Below are 14065 nucleotides of genomic sequence, written 5' to 3'. Positions count from 1 at the left end.
TAAACAAGAAGGAAGGGCCAAGTGAGCAAGCTTGGATCCCACTTAGAAGGAGGAATAAAATAATCATAAAAGAGATGGACCGAGGGAGCTGGGAGGGAGGGCAATAGGGATGGGAATGGGGGATTCAGAATCAGGTGCTGGGAAGGGCAGGAGAGATGGCTAGATGGCCATGAAAATGAATGGAAATCTGCAATTGACAGGGGTGAGAAGGTGGGGATATCTCCAGGACAAGACAAAGACCTGGGATAAGAGAGCTGCCCAAGAGTCAGTGGGGATGACCTTGGCTGTGACTCATTACATTGGGGATATAGAACTTTCTGTAGCCAGTCAGGAACTCTAGTGGAGAGATAAAGACACCAACACTTTCATAAAACTTTCAACCCAAAATTTATCCTGTCTACACGAAATGCAGGGATAGGAGATGGAGCAGAGACTGAGGGATGGCCAACCAATAACTTGCTCAACTTGAGACCCATCCCATAGGCAAGCACCAATCCCTGACACTATTAATGATACTCTTCTATGCTTGCAGACAGGAGCATGTTGTCCTCTGAAAGACTCCACCCAGCAGCTGACTCAGACAGATACAGAGAATGACAGAGAATGATGAAGCTTTACAAATAAGGTGTCTGAGTAAGGAAATAGCGATTTCACTGCTAGTAATTATCAGACACATCCTACCAATATGGGGTGGGGGGAACCAATGTAAATGCAATAATATTGAATCTTAAATAGAAGTGTTGAAGAAGAGTAGAAAAGTAAACACCACAATTGTTTAGAGACAGATCCTATACTTAGAAAAGTGAAGAGAGTAAGTTGAGAAAAGGTAAAATTTATAGGAAGTACTATGATGCAGTTATATCTATACATCTCACTAGAAATGACCAAACTGTGTAAATTACCAGATGTTATCAGGAATTGAAGTCTGGGCATCGAGTATGAGGACAGCAGAAAAGTGACTGGTCGTAAAACAGCAATTCCTTTCTATTCATCTGTAACTTTTGTTCCAGTTCTCTGTGAAATGCAGCGAGGATTTCTCTGCAATTAATAGACAGCCCCTCAAAAGGGAAAACTTTCCAGCAGAGTCTCACTGGCCATACAAACCACTGTTTAGGGCAGATCCTATACCCTGTAGTTGATGGTCAGCACACAATAAACTCAGTGGTATTTTGAAGGTATTTTTGCCTCATAATGTTTTGTCTGGCCTTTTTTTTTTAAGTTTAGAGAATTTTTGCTTATATATTATGATTTCTGATTTTGTTTTTATAAGTTTTATATGTGTGAATGTATGTACTTTTGCACCTATATGTTTCTTGTGCTTTCTCATTGGATCTTTTTTTCCTGTTTGTTTTCTTCTCTCTTTGTTTGTTTTTATCTGATTTTACTCAATTACTATTTTAAGTGTATGTTTGTTTATTAATGAAAATGAAAAAGAAAGGATTTGAGTGAGTGGGGTTGTGGGCAAGATCTTGGAAGAGTTGGGGGAAGGGAATCTATAATAAGAATCTATTGTATAATAAAAAATCTATTTTCAATAAAAATAAGATTCTAAAATAAAACGTTCTAATACAAAATGATCTGTCCATCTTTTTGTCTTGATTGCATAATTAATAGCTTTTTAAAATGAAAAATACAGTTCCACAAGAATTTTGGATGCTGATGCTCAATTTCCAAATGTCATGATTCAAAAGAAATTTTATGCCTTTACTTATTTTTAGGATAGAGAGAGGCCACATTTTCTTTAGTTGTTCATCAGTTGATGGCTTCTAGGCTGTTCCATATCTTAGATATTGTTCTTTGATATATTTTTATCTTATGTGCGTTGAGTTTACTTGCATGTATGTCTGTGTGACAGTGTCAAATCTCCTGAAACTGGAGTTACAGAAGGTTGTAAGTTGCCATGTGGGTACTGAGAATTGAACCTGTGTCCTTTGGAAGCACAGTCAATCCTCTTAAGCACTGAGCCATCTCGCCAGACCCAGCATATCTTGGATATTGTGAACAATGTTGTAATAAAGGTGAATGCGCAAGAATCTCTGTGGTGCACTGACTTAGATCCTTCAGGGATATGCCGAGGAATAAGGCAGCTGGATCTATGGTATTTTTCCTGTTCACCCTTTGTGTTTATCTTTAGAAAAATTTAGATTATTACAAAGTCTAAGCCCAGAGTTCATATCTCACTCTGTACACATTGTTTTTTTTCCGGTAAAGTTTCTACTCTGCTAGACTACTGAGTTATGTAACTTCTAATTTCTTTGTATCCTTGGATGTTGAATATCTAACTACCAGGATCATTGTGAGGATCCAATAATTGCAGCTTTTTAAATACAGGCCTGTACAGTAGGAGATGTTTCATAAAATTTCAGCTCTTTGACCAATATAATTATGGCAGAAAAGATATGATATATCCAATAGGAAGAATTTAATCAAAGGGATTAAGCAAGCGATATTAAAGATTCTTGACAACAGTGCATGAGCACAAGGGGCAGGATAGAAGCATGGTGCATGCAGGCCAGCAGCAGAGCAACAAGAGGAAGGAGTAAGTAATAAAATCCAGGAGAAGTCAGGCCACTTGGCAGATCTATGGCCCCTGAGTTTCATTACCACACTGAAGGGAGAGAGATCAGCGAGGGGATTTCCCTAGTATTGGCCCTGGAAAGGACAGCTTTCCCATGGAAGGTAGGAGAGGGCTTCAGCAATCTGTCAGAAACCAGACATGTCACCATGAAAGCCAACTACAATGCATTATCCACATGCCACCACGTTCGGTTGGTTTTTACCACAAGTATATTGGAATATTTCAGATATCTACAGATGACCCTTAATCTCTAGGTGGATTGATCATTTATGATTCACACCCTCTCAGCTGGTGCATTTGTCTATTTCACCTGATTTTGCACTCAGTAGTCAGGAATCTATATGTCACTCGCATGAACACTGGGTCCTAAAACATTGTTTTCTCTGATTTCAAGACACATTTTCACTGAAACTAGCACAGCATATTCTAGAACTTGATCAACTACTCATAGATTATGGAATGCTTGGAGTACTAAAATGTATTTTGTTAATTTTTTAAAAAGCATATGCTATGTCTTTTGCAATTCTTTGTGGTTCTGAACAATGAGAGGAAATCTTTGACAGAGTCAGCAAACATGAAAAATCAGAGAAAGCATGATGGTAGGGGAAAGTGAAGTCACTGATTAAAGAAATAAGGTGTGATCTAAATTCTGCAATTAAAGATTTAAAATTATTGCCGAAGTCCACAATCTTCTCAGTCAATATGCTAGAAGAGTGTTGCAAACTACATTTCATTTCTCCTATGGAACTTACATCTCTGTATTGTTTAGATTACAATTTTGATAGAAGGAGATATAGGCTGTATATGTATATGGTAAGTGAATGTGTGTGTATGTGTGTGTTTATTATTGGTTAATTCTATGAATACATTGGCTTAGATGTTTCTTTGTTTGTTTTTTAAAACTTGACACAAGCTAGGGTCATTAAGGAAGAGGGAATCCCAATTGAGAAAGTACTTCCATCAGATTGAACATAGGCAACTCTATGAAGCATTTTCATGATTACTGATTGATGTGAGAGTACAGTATCACACTTGGGCAGGTCATCCTGGGTTGTACAAGCATGCAGGCTGAGTAAGCCATGGGGAGCAAGCAAGTAAACAGCAGTCCCTCCACGTTTTCTGCTTCACTTCTTGCCTCTAGGTTTCTGCCTTCAGTTCCTGCCTGAGCTTCCCTCAATGGACCATGCATGACCCAGCATAGGTAAGCCAATTAAACCTTTTTCTTCCCAAATTATTTTGAGTCATGGTCTTTATCCCTCATAGCAGTAGAAACGGAACTTAAGACACTGCATATAAAAGTTCCTCTATAATGGAGTCTGAAAATCCCAGAGAGCATGTGCATACTCAGGAGACAGATAATGAGAGAATTGTAATTATTAGTTTCCTCTGAAAATTTTATATGCTGTATGTTTGTTTCACTGCACAAATCAACAGGAGTAAACTGAAAATAAAGTCAAATTAAAAGGCTATTAAACTGTTAAGAGGATATCCACAAAAGGAAACTACTACGGCTTATTTTAGTAAGCTAACAGAAGCAGGACACATCTACACAATGCAAACAAGGCATATCAAACAGTATCTGAATTGAAGGTTCTGCAGAAACACTGATGCCCTCCACTGGGAGTCGGCTGTGATTGTTCATTTTGAATGTCCTCTTGATTGAACTAAGCAATACCTATGAAGCCAGGGAAGCACACCTCAGTGTGTCCCTGGAGTGGTTCCAGAGCCAATCAGATAATGGTGGCTTGAACCTAATGAGTTATTTATCCCCTGATGAATTAAATATTTCAATGGATTTTTCTTTTCAAAGGGGAGGCCTGGCTGGAAGAAGCAGGTCTCTGGGGAATGTCTTTGGTAGACATATCTTGTCCCACCACTGTCATGTAGCTGTACTGTTCTGCTCCCTGAATCCTATTCTGCCATACTCTTCTATCACCGTAGACAGAAAACTCTGACATTCTAAGGTAGATGTTTTTTCTCACTGTAGTTTATGTCAGGCACTCTTCACAGCAATCTGAATTCCAGCTAACACAGCTCTGTGTGTGTTTGTGTGTGTGTGTGTGTGTGTGTGTGTCAGTTCTGGGTACCTTAATAGACACATAAGACACAATATCTGTCTCATTAATGTTCAGATTTTCATTAGAGAGATGATAACCCAGGTGCACAGATGTCTAATCCATATTATAACAAGTACAGAGATAGGCGAGAGTGATGAATGTTTCATTTGCATATAACAGGGAACCTTAAAAAGGAAGTGATATTTGAGTTTCATATAATTAAGAGATAATTTTGTTCATACTTTATGTTAGAAAATATCTCTCACTGACAGTCTGAAGTGTATAGGATATAGAAATATATGCAGTGGACACTTTTCCGTATTTGTTCGTAGAGAAAGTGTTAGATTCTCTGGGGCTGGATAGTAAAATGCACAGGTAGGAGTACTTAAGTTGATCCCTAACATGTACATGAAAAAGCTGGGCATGGCAGTGCATGCCAATACAATGCTAGGAAGGCAAAGGCAGAACTCCAGAAACACACTGGCCAGCCACACTGGCAAAGATACTGGACTCCAGATTCAGTGAGAATTGCTCTTTCTAAAACAAGGTGGAGAAAGATTGAGAGAGAGAGACTTGTTATTGAACTTTGACCCCCCCCCCACACACACACACACAAGCACAGACACAAATATGGCCACACACAAGCTCACACAAGAAATCTTGTTACACTTTCTTAAAACACATTTTACTTATTTATTGTGTGTTTGGGGGATAAGTGTACATTATTGTGTGGAAGCCTAGGTCATTTCTCTCTTCCCACCATGGCGTCCTCAAAATAGACTCAGATGGGTTAGCATGGGCACAAGTGTCTTTACTCACTGAGCTATCACGAATGCCCAAGGAAAGTTTTATATTTTCTGTTTATCAAAAGCAAGTAACTAAGCTGAGATTTAGAATAATACACAAGACTCTTTAAGAGAATCAGTTGAGTAATTTTTACTAAATCCTGGTGGTTTCTAAAAACTAAAGCAGTAAACAATTTTGTTACAACTAAGGAATTGAAACACAAAAAAATAAGAGGCCAACTTTCTCACTTAAATGAACTAAATTAAACAGCAAAATAGCCCAGGGTGCTGGAACCTTTTTCTACAAACATACCTCCTTTGGGTACCCATATGCCTTGGGTCAGAGTTCTCGCTTGACACTTAAGGTTTAAATTCTCTTATTCTTTCTGTATGTGGAGGTTTCCAAAGCAGTTATAAACTTAAATTTTTATTTAAAGCCTTTCTGGTTAATTTGATAAAGGGATTTCCAATTCTTTAGTCCTCCAAGTTGCCCTATCTGATTATTATGGGGGTTGAAGAGATGGCTTAGTAGTTAAAGCATTTGCTACCAGGCTCTTGTTCTCAGCACCAGTGTGATGGCCCATTGCTGTCAGCAACCTCAGCTCCAGGGGATCTGACGAGCTCTTCTGGCCTCTGTGGGTACTTCTTGCATACGGAGCAGGGAAATACTTCCATGCAAATATTCATATACATAAACTAAGTAAATCTAGGGCAAAATTAAAATTCTGATAGCATTTCTGTGAACTTCTATTTTTATTTTAGTAGACATATTTTATCTTAAGCTTTCGGGGAGAAAATTATTGGCTATCTAGGGAGCTTTTGGCCAAGGGCCATAGAGCTGGTTCCAGAAGGCACCATTACAGACTCTTTCCTAAAGGAGAATGTATACCAAGTAGAAAATCATTTCCCATGATCTGCATATTGTGAGTTCAGATCCATAGTCATTTACTAACCACTATTCTATACAGAATTGCCTTCCATAGGGGGTCAGTCTCAAAATCTACAGAATTATACCATTTCTTATTGCTTTTTTCCTTTCTTTCTTTCTTTCTTTCTTTCTTTCTTTCTTTCTTTCTTTCTTTCTTCCTTCCTTTTTCTCTCTTTTTTTTCAAGACAGGGTTTCTCTGTCTAGCCCTGGCTGCCCTGAAACTCACTCTGTAGACCAGGCTAGCCTCAAACTCAGAAATCCACCTGCCTCTGCCTCCCAAGTGCTGGGATTAAAGGCATGCGCCACCACTGCCCAACTGATGAAGTTTTATATTTTCACAGAACAGAGAAAGTTATTAATCAAAGCAAGTTTAAAGTACATTGGCAGTATATCGGAGAGGCGGCTACAGTGAGATTTGGGAAGTTTTTCTATGGACCCAAGATCCTACATGATGAAATTCTACCTTTTCAGCTGGTGGAAGCTGGTGGTCAGCTAAGTTAATAGATTTCAAAAAGTTTTTCATCTAATCAGCCACAAGATGTTAGTTCTAGCATAGAGGTTGGCAAAGAAAGGCTGTTCCAGAGGGACAGAACTAGCCCAAGATAAATACTTAGCCTCTGAATCTACAACATTTCAGGCTCTCCTCTGTACTGAAATTCTAAGCAGCCATTCAGTATCTGCAGATACAGCTTCTCTTCTCGAGTTTTTGATCTCACTGGACTCTCTCAAGTTTTCAGTCCACAAGAGACACGAGAACAGAGAAAAGCATCTAAGCTTATCATCTAATGCTGGGTGACAGATGCCATCGCCAGCATCCTCCCTGGATGGCTAGCTTTATGTCTCAGATAGTTCACATCTTGACATCAATTATTCACAGAAAGGCAACAGCGTTCATTTTTTATCTTAAATAGTTTTATGATAAAGTCTCTCCGGTATCATGACAAACCAATCAATTCCTTATATAAGAATTCTGTTGTTTTGCTGCTGCCCTCTCTTACATAGTTCCTCACCCAAAATGCAGGTAGGGTAACATTACGTAATCATAGAATTTACAGTTACTCACTATGACCATCAAGGTGTGCTTCTATGGGGAACACGGAATCTCAGCCAATAGCTAAGATAGCAGCAACAGGCACTATCTCAACAAGTAATAGAAACGATTAAAACACTTCTTGGGGATGATTGCTCCCCTCAGGCCATTTGGTTCCATCACAAAATTTGTCTTCTAGCATCCTTAAATAACATACTTAAATGATAATCTTTTAACCCTCAAAAATGTGCTTGCGTCAAGGCCAGGCATGGTAGCACACGCCTTAAATCCCAGCACTTGGGAATCAGAGATAGGCAAATCTCTGAGAGTTCCAGGCCAGCCTTGGCTACAAAGTTAGTTTCAAGACAGCCAGAATTACACAGTGAGGCCCTGTTTCAAAAATAATAATAATAAAAAAATTAAACAAATTAGAGATATGCTTCCCTCTTAAACTCTGAAAATTTTATAAATTAAATTTGAAAAATGGCCATATTAGTTATCAGCAATGATATTGTCTTTGTAAAAAAGGTCTTAGTTGAAGGTCTTAATTGAATTTTACAGCTTTGAATTATAAGGACAGATACCATCATTTTGTTAACAACAATGATATTGTCTTCGTAAAAAAGGTCTTAGTTGAAGGTCTTAATTGAATTTTACAGCTTTGAATTATAAGGACAGATACCATCATTTTATTACTGTTACACAGAGCAACCACAGTGTCTTTACTTCGCAATTTTATAACATTTTGCCCAAGGTTCTTGATTCAAGTGATCTTTTCCTACATTTAAGCAACATTTCAGTAGGTTCACTCTATTGTCAATGAAAATCACTTTTAGCTTCAAAATGTAAATATCATTTCAATTCCTTGAAATCAACATAATAAGCAGCTACACTATTAAGGATTTTATTTTTCTTCATTGACATTATGAATGTTTTTCATGTATGAATCCTAGGAGTCATCATTTTGCCAAAATCAGAAAAGAAATTTTTGCATGAATTCTACCTTTATTGGATTAAATTTTGGAGAAGAAAACACAAGCACATATTGCAGAGATAACAGGCATGTGAGAAAGATGTCTGCAAATTCTCCATTGACAGCATTCTGTGTATGAGCCTTCTGGGGTTAGGTATATTATGTATATGTATGTGTATGTATGTTTATATATGAGTCTTAGACTACCCATAGGTGACTTTTAGTAGACTTCCCTGAAACAAAAAGCTGAAAACTATTATTGTGAGTTTTGGTTTTTTTGTGCTTTCTATGACCTATGTTAAAGTTATAAGTTTATAAAACAGACTTTTGTGAAGACAAATAACAACAAAGCCAAACATTAGAGCCTTTGAAAATGCGCCAAGCTATGAAATAATTATTTAGGTTTGCTGCATGGTTAATGCATATTTCAGAACCTCCCAATACAGGCGTTTTGCAAGAGTCAACTGCCTATGTTCAACAGATGTTAGTGGAATGAAATTTGAGTTAGAATTGTTAGGCTGTTAATTTCTAACAGTGATATGGTCATTTAAGCATTCAAACTGCCAGTGCTATTGTTCTAAGACAACTGTTATATCAAACTTCATACAATCACAGGGATATAAATTCTGTAGATGGCTGTAAAACTTAAATTATATTAAGAAATTATTTAGAAACCGCATGTGCACCTTGAATTATATCTTATTTTATTAACTAGGTACCAGAGCTAAAGATACTCTTACCAGAGTTAGAAACTAACTGAGGTGATTGTGAAGACATCTAGGATGTCCTCAGGGGATGATGACATGACAAGAGGGAGGCAGAGGACAAGAACATCTGGAGAACATCTACCTTTTCCTGTTCTGCCCACAGTCAACCTGGAGGGAAGGAAAGCTATCAGTAGCCACACTGATTTTACATGCCTTCTGCTGACATCCTTTCTCTGACCACAAAGAGTATAGTGAGCTCTGGAGTCCAGATGCCGTATCTTTATCTGGCCAGTTCTAAACCAAACCGCTGAACCGGGAGAACAGTGAATTTCATGTGAAAGATGAAATTCAACATCAACATCACCTGGCCATGTTGCAACTGACTAGAGATCGATCATCTCTAAGGACAATTTTGGGCCTGTCAACAGAAAGAATGGAGGATTTCTGGTAGGGAGACTTCAAAGATTAGTAAAGGAAGTTTGTGAATATGCAAACTCTTTTCTCTCTAGACACATCTTGGTTAAAGTACCAATGAAATGTGAGTGTTAGGGAAGTGCTTGAATAATGAACACAGAAATCAGCAATCTAGCCCCAAGTACATTCCTTTTCTGTTGCTGTGATAAAACATCATGGCCAAGGAAACTTAGGAAAAGAAAGATTTTTGTTGGGCCTATGGTTCCAGCGGGATAAGAATCTATCATGGCAGCAAAAGGCAAGCCTGGCATCAGGAACAGAAGCTGAGAGTTCACGTCTTGAATTGCCAAGATGACCTGGAAACGGTGAGTCTTCACACTCTCAGAGCTTGCCTCCAGAGACACATCTCCTCCAACGAGACTGCGCCTCATAACCCCCCACAAACAGCAGCAGCAACTGAGGAACACATAGGCAAACGTGGAGTCTAGGGAGGGCATTCCCAGCCAAACCACTCTGTGTACTAGGTGTGCATCGGAGCAACCGAAAGCACATTTTCGGTGGTATTTGTTTTGCGAGTAAGATGATGGAGAGATGCAAGATGAGCTTGCTTTAAAGCAGTGTTATTAATCGCTCATTCGAGGATTAATGTGACCAAACTGTGCCCCGCAGGCAAGCAATTTGCTGCTGAGGATTAATTGTGCCTTCAAGAAAGTCCATATGCCACACATGGCCCTTTCTAAGGGGTCAGTAGATTGAAGGGGGGAATACATAGTCTATCTTACAGACAAGGACAAGCCACAACAACAACAAGCCACTCAAAATGACTTACACAGCACCGTTCTAAAGTATCACCCATCCCTTCTGGTCTTGTAAGTCTATTTGATTAAAAGTTGTTGTTGTTGTTGTTTTTATTTTGTGTGTATGGGTGGTTCTGCCTGGATAGAAGACTGGGCATCCTGTGTGTTCGGTGCTCACAGAGACAAGAAGTGGTTGGTAGAGCTTCTGGAGCTGGAGTGACAGACAGCTGTGAGTTGCCATGCGGGTCCTGGGAATTTAACCACCGGAAGAACAACCCCTAACAACTAAGCCATTTCTCTAGCCTGCTGGCCCTGTGTTTTTTACAGTCATCCAATCAATCTCTCCCTGTATTCTCTAACACTCTGACTGTTGTTTCTTGTCTCAGTTCTTCTCCAGTGACTTGTAGACTCAATTTTCTCTGATTCTCACCGAATGGAATGTTCCTCAACCGTACCTCCCCATGGATTTGCTTTTATGTGAGATTTCAATGATTCCTGTGACTTCATACATATTCATAAGACCGGCCTTTACATCTAATCTAACTTCTGGACATCAAGTGAGTATGCTTAAGTACACTGAATATTTAATACTGAAAATCAAATTTCTTACTTTACTTTCAGTGCCCCAGAGGAAAATAGCAACCTAATATAGTAAGCAAGCAAACAAACAAATAAAACGACAATTATATTGGATTCTTGTTTATTGTCCATAATTTTTCTCTTCAATCCTGAGTAAACCTCAGTTTCCTTCCTAGGGCTTAATTCCCTCTGTGCCTAAATTGATCAAAACTGTATTGTTGTTAATTTATATTCAACTTTTTCTTAAAGATCTAACTTTTGAATAGCATTTAAATTTACTTTTTCCTGAGACTTCCATCATCCATCATAAACTCTGAGCCCGCGTTGTTATTCGGTTTCTGGCCCAGCCCCACCTGCTTTTCCTATTTCTTCATCCCTTATTTTGGTGATTATAATATTTTAAGTAATGACAGTATCTGCACATGTATATTTCTATTTAAGATTTATTTAGTTATTTATTTTTATTTATTTAGTTAGTTAGTTATTTAGTTAGTTAGTTAGTTTTTTTTTTCATGTGTGTACCAATGGGTGGGTAAGGGAAAGGGTATGTGTGGGGTAAATGTCTGGGTGGGTAGATGGGTGTACCACAGAGACCACAAGAAAGTTTCATGTCTTCTGGAGCAAATTTCTTTTCTTTTTAAAGATTTGGCTTATTTTCAGATTATGCGCATGTCTCTGTATGGGCATGCTGTGTGAATGCAGTATTCAGTGTGGACAGAAAGAGATATTGGATCCCCCGGAGCTGGAGCTATAGAAGACCGTTAGCTGCCCAGAGTAGGAGCTAGGAACTGAATGCAGGTCCCTCTGCAAGAGCAGTGCTCACTGTTAGCCACAGAGCCATCTCTTAGTCCCTGTAATTACTTTTCAATTCCTACCATGAACCACTCTTCAGTAAAGATATGATATTCCACAAGTATTTATGTAGAAATGACACATGTTAAAGCCCTTCTTTTCTCCAGATATTGAAGAGGTATTATATAATCTGTATAACCATCTAAGTATTCACAAATTACTCTCTCTATATGCACACAGACCATTCTATAGAATAGAATATGTAGAACAATGAGCTTCTATAAGGCTGTTTGTCATTCAGGAGCACAAGGTAGATAAAGTCGCCAAATCTAAAGTGAAAATACAATATTAAACAACAGTCTCCACAAATGTTTAACTGAGCTGTTGTCTTTTGGCTTTTGGAAGGACCCTGGAGAAAATTTAGTCCTGTGTATGTTTATCCACTGAGTAATACACACTGAAAGGAATTATTTTACAGAATTTGCCAAGCCAACATCCCCCAGAGTCAATATCAGTAGACCTGGATTAGGCCTGGAATATGTTAACAGTGGAGATAATTGCTGTAGGAGATTTTGAAGCCTGCCAATCAGGGTCCTAAGTCTTACCTACTGCTTTTAATTTAACAGGAACTCTGAGTGTAATATTCCACTTAATGTAAAACCCACATAACCTCTCAGCCACTGTTGCTCTTCTCTAAATGGAAGATGGATACATGCCAAATAAAAATCTGTGATTCTAAATAGCATCCTATTTATTGAACTCTGTATAACGGAAAACTCGTCATAGATTCTACATATTCAAATAATATTTTTTCAGTATTCCTAAACATCCCGAAAACTCACAGATTTCACAACCTCAAACATAGCATAACTACCTTTTTATAGGAAAATGATGACTGAGATAGAAACATCTCAAATGCATGCACCCTCACTGCCTGCCTCCTACACCACACACACACACACACACACACACACACACACACACACACACACGTCTTTCAACAAGAGAGAGTGAAGCAGTTAACAATCTTGTAAAAATATTCCTATTTTTTTAATTTATTCAAATCAATCCAAATGTTGAGCCAAATGGCAACCAATGGCTTTTGTATACGACATTTCTATATTTCATTTTCTGCTTCTACTGATAATCATAAAGAAAGTCTTTAATCATAGGAACCAGGATAAAAAGGAAGGTTGTTACCATTTCCACCTCCTGAGTCATTCTACTCTTTAGCTAACATCACGTGACCTAAAATTGTTTAAAATGTGAACACTTTTCACAATGGAACTATTCTAAATGCCCACTGTCTTTTTTTTTTCACAGATAAGGATAATCCATTTTCCCCCAGCAATTAATTAGTTTCCACTGTTCTCCTCCTAAGGGGGGAGGGGGGAGTCCAGTGCTGTCACTCGGAATCTATTAAACACATTACATCAATCTTCACTCGTGGGCTAGCAGTGACTTGCATACCGTTCTAAAAGGTTAAAACAAAAACATAAAGAATCCCAACATCCTAGCAGCAGCAATTGTTCAAAAGGCCTTGGGCTCAGGATGCTGAGGTAGCTCTAAAACTGTGCCCAGGATGCTCAGCCGTGGGCTCTGGCAGAGCCACTGCCATGTTAGTCTGCTTCATTACATCTCTATGATTTGTTCAACGCATTAAACATCAGTATTTCCCTTGTGAGAAGAAGGCCCATCCCTCACTCTGCAAGCTTTATCTTTTGATGTTAAACAAATACAGCCACAGAAATGAAAGGCTAAGAAGCCGAAGAAAACATTGAAAATACAACATGGCACAGCCAGTGATCATTTTAGCATAGGAAGGTTTTTAAACGCAGAACAGCCAGAATTAGAGCATTTGAGCCTTTGAGTTCTGCATACAACATTACAAAGCACATCTTATTTTAAATGCCATCATTTGGCAGAATCGTGATTCACTGATGCAACAAAAATAGAATCATGCTTGCTTACCTGAAATAAAGGGAATGGTACTCATAGCACAGAATCCATGTGCGTGTTGAATATAACCAGTCTCCAACGCAGGTTTCTAGAATTCAGCCTACAGCAGAAAGTAAAATCTCACATGTGCGATAATAATATCCTTACTAAAGAGAAAAAGCCAAGACAGGGCGATCACTGCATCCTCTCTGCTTCTGCCTTAGCTTTCTGTTCTGACACTCAGTCACTCGATGGTACCCACTGTCAGAAAACAGCATGCTAAATTAAAATAAATAAATAAATAAATAAATAAATGTAGGAGAGGAGCGTCTTGCATGACAGCTCCATCTCCTGGCCACAAGTGGAATCGCTGTAATTTCAAGTTCCTTTGGCAAAGCAACATTCAACACATAAGATTAAATGGTGTATAGTTCAGAATTCTAATGTACTCTAATTCAACTATTCTAGTTAGTTACAAATTGAACAC

General features: G+C 38.4%; 1 protein-coding gene across 2 annotated transcripts in view; it reads right to left on the bottom strand.

The window, feature by feature from the left end:
• Scn2a (sodium channel, voltage-gated, type II, alpha) overlaps nucleotides 1–13863 on the bottom strand; it is a 146684-nt gene extending 132821 nt beyond the window's left edge. Inside the window, exon 1 of one of the 2 annotated variants that reach the window (XM_017314945.1) lies at nucleotides 13612–13863. The gene's annotated coding sequence lies outside the window, so the exon portion shown is untranslated. The remainder of the gene's footprint in view (nucleotides 1–13611) is intronic. The other variant, NM_001346679.2, reaches the window with a different exon arrangement.
• Between the last annotated feature and the right edge of the window lie 202 nt (nucleotides 13864–14065).

Source organism: Mus musculus, chromosome 2, assembly GCF_000001635.26.
Source record: "Mus musculus strain C57BL/6J chromosome 2, GRCm38.p6 C57BL/6J".
Taxonomy (NCBI): Eukaryota; Metazoa; Chordata; class Mammalia; order Rodentia; family Muridae; genus Mus; species Mus musculus.
Note: the sequence above shows the minus strand (reverse complement) of the source record. Positions and strands in the feature narration are given on the sequence as shown.